At 50.6% G+C, this 12,209-nt stretch overlaps 1 protein-coding gene across 1 annotated transcript in view; it reads right to left on the bottom strand.

Moving 5' to 3' along the window:
• The window catches only part of CDH23 (cadherin-related 23), a 188,905-nt gene that overhangs the window by 67,365 nt on the left and 109,331 nt on the right, over positions 1-12,209 (bottom strand). The gene's annotated exons all lie outside the window — the stretch shown is intronic.

Here is a 12,209-nt window from a genome sequence, read left to right on the forward strand (position 1 = left end):
TCTCACCTTACTGTTGGGTTTGCCTGTGCTTGCCTGGGTTACCCTCCCAACCTGCTCTAGATCACAGCCCTCCCTGAACAGCTCTCAGCATCACACCCAAACACTTGGGCACGGAAAATTTATGCCTATTTACTTTCCCTGACACACTAAGTGAACCTGAGAAGCACATGTGAAGTAAAGGTCTCCAGAGATATTTCTTGCAGGCCACCTACGCATCCTAGCCCTGTGAAGCCCAAGAGCTGGGACCCCTTATCCATGGCTCTTTAGGGCAATGTATCTGGGGCTGTGGAGAGAGACATAAAAACCTCTTCTGCTTCAGAACTCCCCCAGGCTAAAATACAAACCAGGAAAATACAGACCACCCTGTCCCTGGAAGTGTTCAAGGCCAGATTAGATGGGGCTTGGAGCAACCTGGTCGAGTGGAAGGTGCCTCTGCCCATGGCAGATTGTTGATGATCAACAAGGTCCCTTCTAACCCAAACCAGTTTGTGATTCTATAAAAAGCAAGGAAAGGCCTTCAGATCTTGCTTTCCTTGAGCAGCTCCTGGCAGAGAAGCCCTTCTGGGAGCAAGGAGCTGGAGCTGGTCACAGCTAAGCAACCAGCACCTTCCGGGGAAGGTGTGTGAAACTCAGCATGTCAGCAAGGCAAGATTTATGCCTGTTTGAAAGTCTTTTCTCTAATGAATATATAAAATATGCATGAGTGGTGGCAGGAAAAAGGAGCAGAAAAAAGCTTATTTTTAGGTGAGAGAAGTGGAATGCAAGCCCCAAAATCTCCTTTTTCTTCCCCAGTATATTTTGTAAATTGAGTTCTGTCTGGACAACTTAGACACCAAGGGGTCTGTGAAAAAAAAGCAGGGTCAAAGACATATTTTATGTCCAGATACCAGCAAAAGGCTGTATATTAGGACTGGCATGGAACACAACCCATTCCTGAAACCTTCCTGATTTACTGGTGGCCTTGATTACCCTTGACAGCAGAGTAGGAGCTTGAGCACATCAAACAGCTTTACCCCTGTGCCTTGCTTACCTGCCACTCCATGGGTTGGGTGCGGGGGGGGAGCGGGGCAGAGGGGAAAAGGCATGAAAACTAGCCTGAATTAATTCATTTCTTCCTCAAAAAATGCTTCCTCAGCACAGGTGGTAAATTCCTACTGCTCTAAGCTGAGTGGGCTGGTGGGACCAACCTTTCAGACCTACTGATTTTCCCCATTTTCCCCTCCACTGCTGAGGTGTGATTGACTTTTCCCGTGCGTTTACTTTTGCAATTGCATTCAGCAAAATGGAACAAACGTGCCAAAAATCTGCCTGTTGACCAAGTGGCACCTGCTTCTAGAGGGCCAAGTCCCCTCTGGGGTCCATGTAGCTCCTTAGAGGACACCAGGGAGGGCACCTATTAAGATGCCCCATATCTCAGCCTGCTTTTCCAAATAGAAACCCCTGGAGCAGGGGGCAGTTAATCCTCCATCTGCCCACATCAACTTCCCTCAGCAAATCCAGTATTAGTCCTTCATCTTAACACTGGCCACCAGTCCAGGTGGCTGCAAATCACGGTGGCAAACCCCTAAAGCATGGCCAAAAAGGACTCTAGGTCCTCTCTCCCCCAAAATCCTTTGAGCATCCTTAGCATCTCCTGGTGAAAGCTGACCTGGGAATCTCCCAGGGTTTTTCCCAGCTGTTACTTCTGCACCCACAAACCTCTGTGAACCCCCAGGTCTTGTTAATCCCAAGAGAACTGGTGGAAGAGGAGAGTCCAGAAAGGCATTTTCCACTGGATGCTGGTGATGAGATAATGATTTACAGGGGGGCTGACAGTGCCACAAAGCACCGACAAAACTAATTCCCTTCATTTGGCCCTGTATGATTGCACTTCTAAGGGCTTATTGCTGTGACAGACAGTGCTGGGCAAGTGTAATTTTCTTCTGCTGAGGGAAAAAAATAAAATACATATATATATAGGGAAGGAGGGAGGTTAAAAGAAGGTTAGCAGAGAGATGTTAGGGGGGCAGGTGTCCCTGGAGAGCCAAGCCAGGACCCCAAGCTGCAGCAATGCCGAGCCAGCCAAACCTGCCAGGATGGCAGAATGATGCGCTGAAAAGGAGGAGGCTGGAGGCAGGGCAACCTAACTCTGCCCTGTTCACCACCTCAGCAACCAAGCTAATGAATTAATTACCCTGATGAAGGCCAGGGGAGGTGGAAGGTGGTGTCTGCTTGCTGGCTTTCCCGGCGGCTGAACATCGCGGGGCAATGCCGCGGGTTACTCGAGCGTGGCAGGGAACGTGCAGAAAAAGCAAACCCTGCCTGCTCAGCAGCTTCTCATTTTGCAGCTCCACTCCTTTTCTGCATCACCAAACTTTTTTTCCTTTTTTTTTTTTCTGGGGGGGGGTGTGTGTCAAAAAAGAAACGCTCAGATGCTCAAACCTCCTGAGGAGGAGACAACACGAACGCGCTTTGCGATGTGATCCCTGGGGCCGGCACGTTCAACCCACGTGCAGAATGTCCCAAATCCCAGCCAGCCCTGGGCTTTGCTGGGTTTTTCACCATTCCAGCTGTTTTCCTCTGACTGGTCTCCCCCCCCGGCATGCACGTATCCATCCCTGAGGCTGGGAGAGGAAAAGCATCTGGCTGGAAGTTTCCTGGGGTTCCACCTGGAGAAACAATCAAATGGTTTTTACGGCTGCTCCTCTCCTGCCTGGAATATTAAAGTAGGATTTGCCCACTGGAGCCTGCAAAAGGGCAGGATGAAAACACGGGTCTGCATCTGTACTTTGATGAGCTGTCACTGGCATGGCAAACCACAACAGTCCAGATTTGTGCAGCTGAACTCTGGGAGAGTGATGGGAAAAAAAGAAGCCTGGATGACTGAAAGGATTATTTTGCAGAGCTGCTGCGTGGCGTGGGCACCCTGAGCCCCAGGGTGCACAGAAATACCCAGCCCTCCATCCACCTCCATTCCCCAAGCACCCATATTTTGGACATTTTGCCCCACACCAAGGGCCATGTCTCCTCCATCCTTCCCCACCAGCTCCAAGGGCTGGCAGAGCTCAGAGAGAAAAGCAAAGAGCTGCTGAAGGGTTCTGCTCTCCTGGGTAAAGCAGCAGGAAAGGGCATGTCGTCCAATTTGTTCGGGAAACAATAGCAACGTTTGACATGTCATCAGGATTGATGGAGCAGAAATTTACATGGGAGAATTCAGTTTTAAACAGCTCCACGGAGCTTCGACGGTAATGGTTTCGACATTCATCATCTGCTGAGCCCCACTCAAATGAGTCCTTAAAGTGCCTGAGATTAACTCTACTCACAGCAGCTCCAGGCAGCACAGCAGGAGGGAGCAGAAAAGACCCCAAGACAGCAGTCCTGCCCCCAAAGCCAGCAGAAAAGGAGGAGTAGGATCACAGAATCAGTGGGTTTTGGTTGGAAAAGACCTTTCAAGATCATCAAGTCCAACTGTTAACCCAGTACTGGGAAGGTCACCACTAAACCATGTCCCTCAGCACCACATCTAGGCAGCTTTGAAATTACCCCAGGGTTGGTGACTCCACCACTGCCCTGAGCAGCCTGTGCTAGTGCCTGGCAACCCTTTCAGGGAAAAAAATTGTTCCTAATACCCAGACAACCCTTTCAGGGAAGAAATTGTTCCTAATACCCAATCTAAACCTCCACTGGCACAACCTGAGGCCACTTCCTCTTGTCCTATCACTTGCTACCTTGGAAAAGAAACGGATGCCCCTTGCTCCAACCTCCTTTCAGGTAGCTGTAGAGAGTGAGGTCTCTCCTCTGCCTCCTTTTCTCCAAGATAAAAAAAAATCCCTCAGCCACTCCTTGTAAAACTTGTGCTCCAGACCCTTCCCCAGCTCCCTTTCCCTTTTCTGGACATGCTCCAGCCCCTCGATGTGCTTCCTGTATTGGGGGCACCAGGATTGACCCCAGGATTCAAGGTGCAGCCTCCCCAGTGCTGAGCACAGGGGGGTTGGTGTGCAAAGGTGTGTGCAAAGCCTGGCAGAAGGATGGTTTGTTGCTGCCTGGATGACACAGGCTGCCATGTCCTGCCTGCCTGAAGATGGCTCCACTGTCACCAAGGGAGCCAAATCTTCCTTTCCACCTGTGTGGAGCTGCTGGAGCAGGTCCTGGCTTGGTTGGTTCTTGTTCACCCTCTTTGTTTTCCCTCCTTCCTACCTTGCACGCAGAAACCAGGAAATAAAAATTGATGGGGAGCAAATTGCTTTAGCCAGAAGCTCTCTGCTTAAAAGAGTCATAGCAGGAAAGCAATTACACAAGTGTCAAAGGTCTGCCGCAGGGTACCAGAGCGACCAGGTGTGAGTCTTGTCCCACCACTGCCTGCCTGCTCCCCTGGCCCCGCTCTACTGAGGTGCCTGGGCCTTGGGAGAAAACACATGGAAGGAGGATTTCCAACTTCTTCCTGCTTATTTGTCTGTTTTCCTAGGAAAATGAAGCAGATGTGGTTGCTCAGACCATGGTAGAAGCAACCCAGGGTGGCCTGTCATCATGTCAACTTTTGGATGCACTGCTGGAGCAGCTCTGCTCTGGAGCCAGGCTGGGAGAGTTGGGCTGTTCAGCCTGGAGAAGAGAAGGCTCCAGGGAGACCTTAGAGCACCTTCCAGTGCCTGAAGGGGCTCCAGGAAAGCTGGGGAGGGGCTTGGGACAAGGGCAGGGAGTGAGAGGACAAGAAGGAATGGATTAAAACTGGAAGAGGGGAGATGGAGCTTAGACATTAGGAAGCAATTCTTTGCTGTGAGGGTGGTGAGACCCTGGCCCGGGTTGCCAGATGATCTTTAAGGTCCTTTCCAACTCTATTCTATGATTCTATAAACCTGCATGTGTTCAACAGCAAGCACCCCTTCTTAAGCACAGCCTCTTGCAACCTTCAGGTGCAAGGGGAAAAACAGCTCACCTCTGGTATCCCCCTGGACTGGGATTTGATTTGAGGGAGAGAAATGTCGAGGACCCAGAGCAATCACCGGGTTGCAAAACCAGATCAAGAAAACCAGTGGAAAACCTACTTAAAAGTCATTTTGCCCTTTGGTGATGGAAAACAGCTCTTTCACTGGCACTGCCTGCCCCGACCGTGCTCTTTCCCAGGCCTTTCAAGAGCAGCTGCCAGGCAGGAGGCAGCAATCAGGCATGAGTGGTGTGATGAGTTGGGAAGGAGGGAGGCGGGAGCAGGGACTGGGGGGTGATGCTGAGGAACCAGCACTCCCAGCACCTCCAGACCACAGGCTCTGCTCCGAGCTGGGAGCCAACTCACAGCTAATGACCCTTTAACCTGATTGAGGAGGGGGTGGTGCTGGGAAAGCCAAAAAAAAAAAAAAAAAAAAAAAAAAGCCAATCAACCCCCCTGGGAATTGCAGAGCTTTTCCACACCTCTTCTGCCAGCCACTGGGGAAAAACAACAGCCTCCTTGATTGTGTTTTATCACCGTGGGCCCTGCAGCAGCAGCTCCTTGCAATCCAGGTTAACGCTTGCCTGGGCAGCCTAGATTTAGTGGGGGAGTCATTTGTGGCCTGGTTGTTGCCATGGCTGGAGAGCAGGGCTTCAAAGGTGAGCCCTCCAGCAAGAGAGACAAGCATCTCCAGCCTGAGTTGGCACCAGGCGAGGGGACACCAACACCATGGAGATGCTGGGTTCTGCTGGAGCTGGACACAACTTCTCTGCTCACACAAACTGTATTGATTTGATATTCTCCTGTTGTCCACCTAAATGGCAAGTGGCACATCTTGATGGATTAAATAACTGCGTGATTGCCTGGCTTGACATCTCAATCACTTTGCTGTTGGGTCCCTAACGCGTTTTGCAGCCCAGCAAAACGGAAGAAATGAAGGTTAAAGTCCAACGGAGGAAACATAAATCCCCAATGATGTCTGGAGGGTTCTCAAGAGCTCCTGGAAGCCAGTCAGGCCTCCCACCATCTGGAATTCCATTTCAACCCAGTGATGAGCATCATCTGGGACACAGTGGAGGGATGTGAGTAAAAGAGGAGGGAAGAGCAGAACTCGTCCTCACCTGGACACAAACATGTTGAATCCTGACCTGAAGGGAAGAAATGTCAAAGCCCAACCTTTCTCCAGTAGGAATGAAGATAATTCAGCCTGAAACTGGACAGAGACCATGATTGCTCCAAACCTGAAGCAAACCCAGCCAGAAAGCAGGCCTTTTTTTCAGCAAGGGGTAGCAAGCCCCAGACACAGCTCTGCCAGGCAGAGGCATTCCCAGAGAGCAACAGGGATGATCCTTGTTCTGCCCAGAGAAAACCACAGTCCAGAAGCTGTAGAAGAACAGAATCCTCACTCCCCAGGAGCTGGAAACTACACCCCTACTCAGTCAGACAGCAAAGAAACAGCTTCTCAAGGGTGTTTTAGGGGATGAAGAGCCTTCCTTGTACTCCACTGGCTGGAGACAGCAAAGAGGTTTGCTCAGAGGACACAGGCAGCTGCAAGAGCACCAAGCAGAGCTTGGGGCTGGTGGCAGAAGTGTAAAAGGAATTAAAATCCCAGGAGTAGGGTCTCTGTTGGAAGTTTGTGGGTGGCAAAGCCCTCATTCAGAGGTGTTGACTTTGGGAGAGGACACAGTGGAGTGGGTGAAGGTGACAACTTCTCTAAAGGGACTGCTGAGAAGGACCTGTGAAGCCAGGGTGTCTGCATGGAAGCGAGGGGAAAATTCTCCCTTCATCTCCCAAATTCCCAGCCAAAGCCAGCAGCAGGGGAAAATCAACCAGCCCTGTCTCCTACTGGCAATACTGGGAAGTGGTTGTGTGTGTGTGTGTGGGAAGTCCTGCTTCCCACCTTGTGCTTGGCTGTGCAGGTTGCAGTCAGGACAGGAGCACGTCTATAATCACTTTGAGTTTTCCTTCCCCATCTCCCAGATTGACATTTTTTTGAGGAGGGAAGGGAGGGTTGGCTGTGATTTTCTTTTGTTTTTCCCCCACCTGCATTTATCCTGACAGCTCCATCAGGCCAAGGAGCTGCTGCAGAAGCTGCAATAAGTGTCTCTCTCCTGCGTGCTCAGGCTGTCATGATTCCCATTCCACCCCATTTGGGTCTTACGGATGGATATTTAGATGAAAGAGATAAACACAACCAAAGAGCACTGGGCCCTGACAGAAAGACAAGGACTTCAGATCCCTCAGTCACGTTGCTACCTGGTTACTCCCTCCTCCCCTTCCTTTATTTACAGAGCTGGATTGAGAAGAGTATTTAACAGGAACAAGGAGTGCAAGCATTTCCATTTTTTTTTTTAAAGGAAGAAGACATGCCATTCCTGTTTAACTTTCCAGGCAATTTGGATTCGTCTGCTCTGATGATTTAACTATTTACTGTTTCATGTATTTGCAGTTTCCCTCTCCTCTTGCAGATAAAGGATTCAATTTTCTTTGAAGCGGCCGGGGGAAAATTGGAAGAGATTTTGTTCTGTTTAAGCACAGCTGGAGTTGGAGCACTCAGGGGGGATTGAGAACAACAAGATCAATTAAGATGCTAAGGGAGAGGATCAGTTGTGTGGGCCAAGGGAAGGGAGAAGGGATGGAAGGAGAGACAAAGTCCAGGCTTGGAGGACATAAAAAATGAGCTCTCCCTGCCACAGCCCTGCCTTGCCCTGGTTCTCACCTGGCTCCAGTAAAACCCCTTTGTTGTCCTGCCCAGGCCAAAGCCTTCCCAGCAGGGATGCACAGACTGTTACTGCTGCCCCAAAGATGGGCCACATTCTACCTCCTCCCAACCCACAGTTGGGATCCCTCCCCCTGTGCCCCCCCTCTGCAACACCCATGTTTGGCTGGCATCCCCTGCTACCACCTCCCAGGGGTTCACCCTCTCCAGCCAGGGTTTTCCAGTACGTTTTCCCTTCGCTTCAAGCAGAAAGAAAGGATGGAGGCTGAGCTGGAGTCCTCTTCTCCCAGTGTTTGACCTTCCTGGGCTCCCTAAACCCATGCAGAAAGGTGGAGGAGGTGCAAGCCACTCCTAACAAATGCAGGATGTGACTCCCTGCAGAGCAGGACACAAACAAGGAGGTTGTACAGGGCCCTGCAACAAGCTGAGCAAAATTTAGGAAGTCAAACAACTGGAAAAGGCTGAGAAGCTCTGTGCTATTCCCATCACAGCATGGGGAATGCTGTCCTACTGACCACCAATGCCCCATGAGATGATGGGCTGCCTTACTCTCCAGTCCCAACACTGGACAAGTGCCCCAGGAGCCATGGATGGGGCAGGAGGTGGGGGTTTGTCTCCCACCTGATTCCCTACCCAAGTCAAGGACATGCTCATTCCTGAAAGCCTTTTCATCCACCTGTTGATTTGTGAGCTCATTCCTCACCTCACACCCCACTCCAACTGGCTGCATCCCTCATTATGTGCAACCTTCCCAAAAATCTGGAGTCATGTAGGCTTTCCCTCAAGGCTGGTCCCCACAGTGACCATCATCCTGTGAGAGAGAAACACAGCTCAGGGAGAGCTCCTTGGCACAGCATCTCACTCACCAGGAGCTCAAAGGTGCAGCCAGCTTGTCCACTCAGCCCCTACAACTACTGGCTTCTATCCCAGGGTATTTCTGGCCTCCCACCCTCACTTCTTCCTCAAAGAAAAAGGAGAAAAAAAAGCTTTGGAGATGAGCAAGAAACAAAAGCAGATATTAGGGGACAGCAAGTGCCCTTGGCCAAAGGGATGGAAGGATGCAGGGTAGGGTGAGACCTGAAGGCTGCACAGGCAACAGGAGGAAAAACCCCCAGGTTTGCAAGCCAAGCAACATCCTACTTGCGCTGGCCACGTTCACTTGGAGTTGGACAAACCCAGAGGGATCCAGCTTTCAAAGCCACCCTAGGACCATTGCAAAGCTCTGGGCCCAGGATACAGGAGCATCCCTTGTACCCCAACCATGCTCCCACCAGTGACAGACTGATGGCTGATGGAGAAAGTGATTTGCATTTTAAATAGGTGCTTATTGATGTCTGCAACCCTCCTTCCCAGGGTGGGAAAACGACATTATTACTTTCTTGTTGACTGGTGTTTACAGCTGGCTGGGAAGGAGGGGGAAAGAAAATCAGGCCAGGATCGATTTTTTCCCATCCCTGATGCGAGGCCAAAGAGAGATCGAAGAAGCAGAAGCAAACTGACAGCTGGATAGTAAAGGAGAGAAACTTTGCCAACCAAATTAAAGGCTGCTTTAATGAGGAGAGTAATGGAAGGTTAATTAGCACATTTACTTCATTAAGGCTCTTACTAACAAGGCTTCTCCTGAGGAAGCGCAGTAGCAGAGAGGGGGAGGGATGTGTCAGGAATGATGATCAGAAAGGGTCTATGGAGGAATGTGAACTAGAATATATATATTTAAATATACATATAAATCATAAAAATCAAAGGATATGTAGGTTTTGCATTCTGCAAAAAAGACAGAGGGACTTTCTCTTTCCCCTCTCCATAAAATAATCTGGAAATTTTAACTCAGGGAAAGCTGTAATCAGGGAATCTGTAACTCAGGGGGGGAAAAAACAGGGACAGTGGCATTTTTTAAAGCATGAGACTGTCTTGCAGGTTCAGATTCTCAAGCCCTGAGGGAACACTGTGCTTATTTTACTCACCTTGCTGCCTACCACAAGCCACAGAAAATCATTCCCACCTTGAAATCGATGCCTGATGGTTGACTTGGGCATAACAGTTCATAGTCTGAGGTGTGCTGGAGATGCTCAGACTATTCCCCAGAGTCTGCAAAAGCTAACTTTGGAAAACAGCCTTGCCTGAAAATGTCCTGTGTGGGGAGGAACATTCCAAAGCTCTGCAAAATTTCAGCAGCCCCTTCAGATGTCTTGAGGGTGGTTGTCATGGAGAGAAACCCAGCACCGTCCCAGAGCTGGGGTGTTTCTGGGTGAGGGGGACATCAAGGCAAAGAGCATCAATCACCTCACGGTGATGTGGGAGGATAAGGTCCCAGGGAGAAGGTGGTAACTAACCCAGCAAGGATTCGGGACAAATCCAATCCCATCCATGTTGTTTTTTTAAGAGCATCTGGTCTGAGGGAGGTGCCTGAATCTGACCTGGCCTGAGGAAGGAAGATCTGGCAGGAGACCACTGGGAACCACAAGGGTTAAGAAATGCTTGAAACTCCTCAGGTTGATCCCAGCCATCCCAGAGACTGTGTTCTGGGGTCATGTCACAGCCTCCCCAGTTTGCTTCTGCTCTTTGCTGGAGCCCGTGGCCACCAATCCCTGCCTGTGCAGCCAAGCCAGACCAGGGCAATAAAGTGGAGAGGAGGGATCAAGGAGCTAGGATTACTTTCCACACTTCCCTGGAGAAGCATTTTTCTCCAGAGCCTCCAAGGCAAATCAAAGGCATTGTTGTGTTAAAAACAAGTTACTCTTGGTTTGTTCAGGCTTTAAATGATTTTGGTTATCGGAGCTTTTCAGGAGGACTTTGCTATGCAGATCTGTGGGATACAAAGAGCTTAAAGGGACCTTCTATCCTGTCATTCTTACCTCCTGCTGGGTCATCTTAGGCCCCTTCCCTGTCTCTCCAGATCTAGCTTCCCAGCCCAGCATCTTTCACTGCACGCCAGGGGATCTGACAGCCCCAGCACATCACCACAAGGACAGGAGGGGATAGCTGCTCCTTTCTCCTGCTCCTCTCTCTGCTGGGGGAAGCTCACTGGAAGTTGGGGTCTTGGTGACCTCAGGAGCAAAGACATGTTTTTATGCTTCATCTCATGCTAATGCCTTTCCCACTCCCCAGGTCACAGCAGAACTCTTCATGGGAGCAACCACATGAGAGCAGGGGGTGAGGTGGGGAGTCCCAGGAGGAATGCCCTCTGCTTTGGGATGAAGTACTGGGCAGGAGGTGAGGTCCAGGGTGAGGGAGGAGCTGATAGGTCCAGTTCCGTAGTCCTGTGTGAATCCAGAGGCAGCAGAAGCCCTCAGCTATGTGCCCTTGCTTCCTGCAAGGCTTGTGCTGATGCTCCTACAGAAGTGGCGCAGACGTTGGACCATGTCCTTTCATCTGTCCCTCCTTTGCCTGCTTATCGATTTGTCCCTCTCTGCAAGGGATTTATCCTCCACCTGGTCTGAGATCTGTGGCCATGTTTCTAGCCAAACACCTCACCCTCCTGCCCAGCTACTAGGCTTCTCAGCTGGGAGAGACAGGGCTGAAGAACCCTCCTCTCTCCTGCCCCTCTTCCCCCCTGCGAGAAAACCAGTTAGTGGGACTTGCTTTGGGAGATGTTTGCTAATCCCACCTGCAGAAGAACCACTCATCCACCCCAGCACTACCCTTCCCTGGGGCTTCCTATGCACACAGCCCTGTGCTGGAGCCAGCACCCTCACTGCAAGGAAGGCCAGCACCCACCTAAAGCCACCAGGTGACACTTGGCTGGGATTGTCAGAGCCCCATTTAATTCAGGGTGCAGCATCTGTGCTCAGTGCCAACTCGTTCCTGGAAGGCATGAAGTTACACTGCCTGCCTGCTTGCTCAAGAAGTGTGAAATTCTTTCCCTGACCTTTTCTGTTACGTTATTATAAGGCTTCATGGCCAGTTGTTCTTAAAAAAAAAGAAAGAATATATATCTGCAATATTTCAATCTCTGTTGGTAGCTGGGGCAGAACTGGCCCATATCTTCAGGCTGAGCTCTGCTCACCTCCCAGCTTCACCCTAGCCTTGCAGAAGGAACCTGTTGCTGTGCAGGAGCTCTGAGTCCAGCTTTCCCCATGGAGCAGGGCTGGATGGATGAGAAGTTTGCACAGGGAGAGGCCACTAACAACTGCAGAGCCCCTGACAGCTCTTGGGTTGCAATGCGTGCCTAGCTCCAAACTGTCACATTAGGGGGGCAACCTGGAAGCTTTGCCTGGAGCCCTTCAGGCTGGTCATCATAAAAGCAAACACACAGGCCATCTCTGGCCTAATGGTCTTATCACATGGGTAAAGAGCATGGAGGGAGGAGAGAGAGCTGCCTTTGGGAGCATTGCAGGCTCCCTGTGCATGGCAGGAGCTCTTTCCCGTGAAGCCAGAACCTCTCCAGATGTTCTGGTGCAAGCAAATGACTACCTGAAATCAATCTGATAAATGTGTTTCATGGGCAGAATTAAACAGATGGACAGACAGGGAGATGGAGGGAATGCAAAGCAGAGGAAAAAGGGGAGACAAACAAGATCTTAGAGGATGGACAGGGCTGCACCATGCCAGGGAAGTACCAGAGATTTGCCTGGAAAGCTGGAAGGGCTG

This window comes from Chaetura pelagica, unplaced genomic scaffold, assembly GCF_000747805.2.
Source record: "Chaetura pelagica isolate M959 unplaced genomic scaffold, ChaPel_1.0 scaffold112, whole genome shotgun sequence".
In the NCBI taxonomy this organism is placed as follows: domain Eukaryota; kingdom Metazoa; phylum Chordata; class Aves; order Apodiformes; family Apodidae; genus Chaetura; species Chaetura pelagica.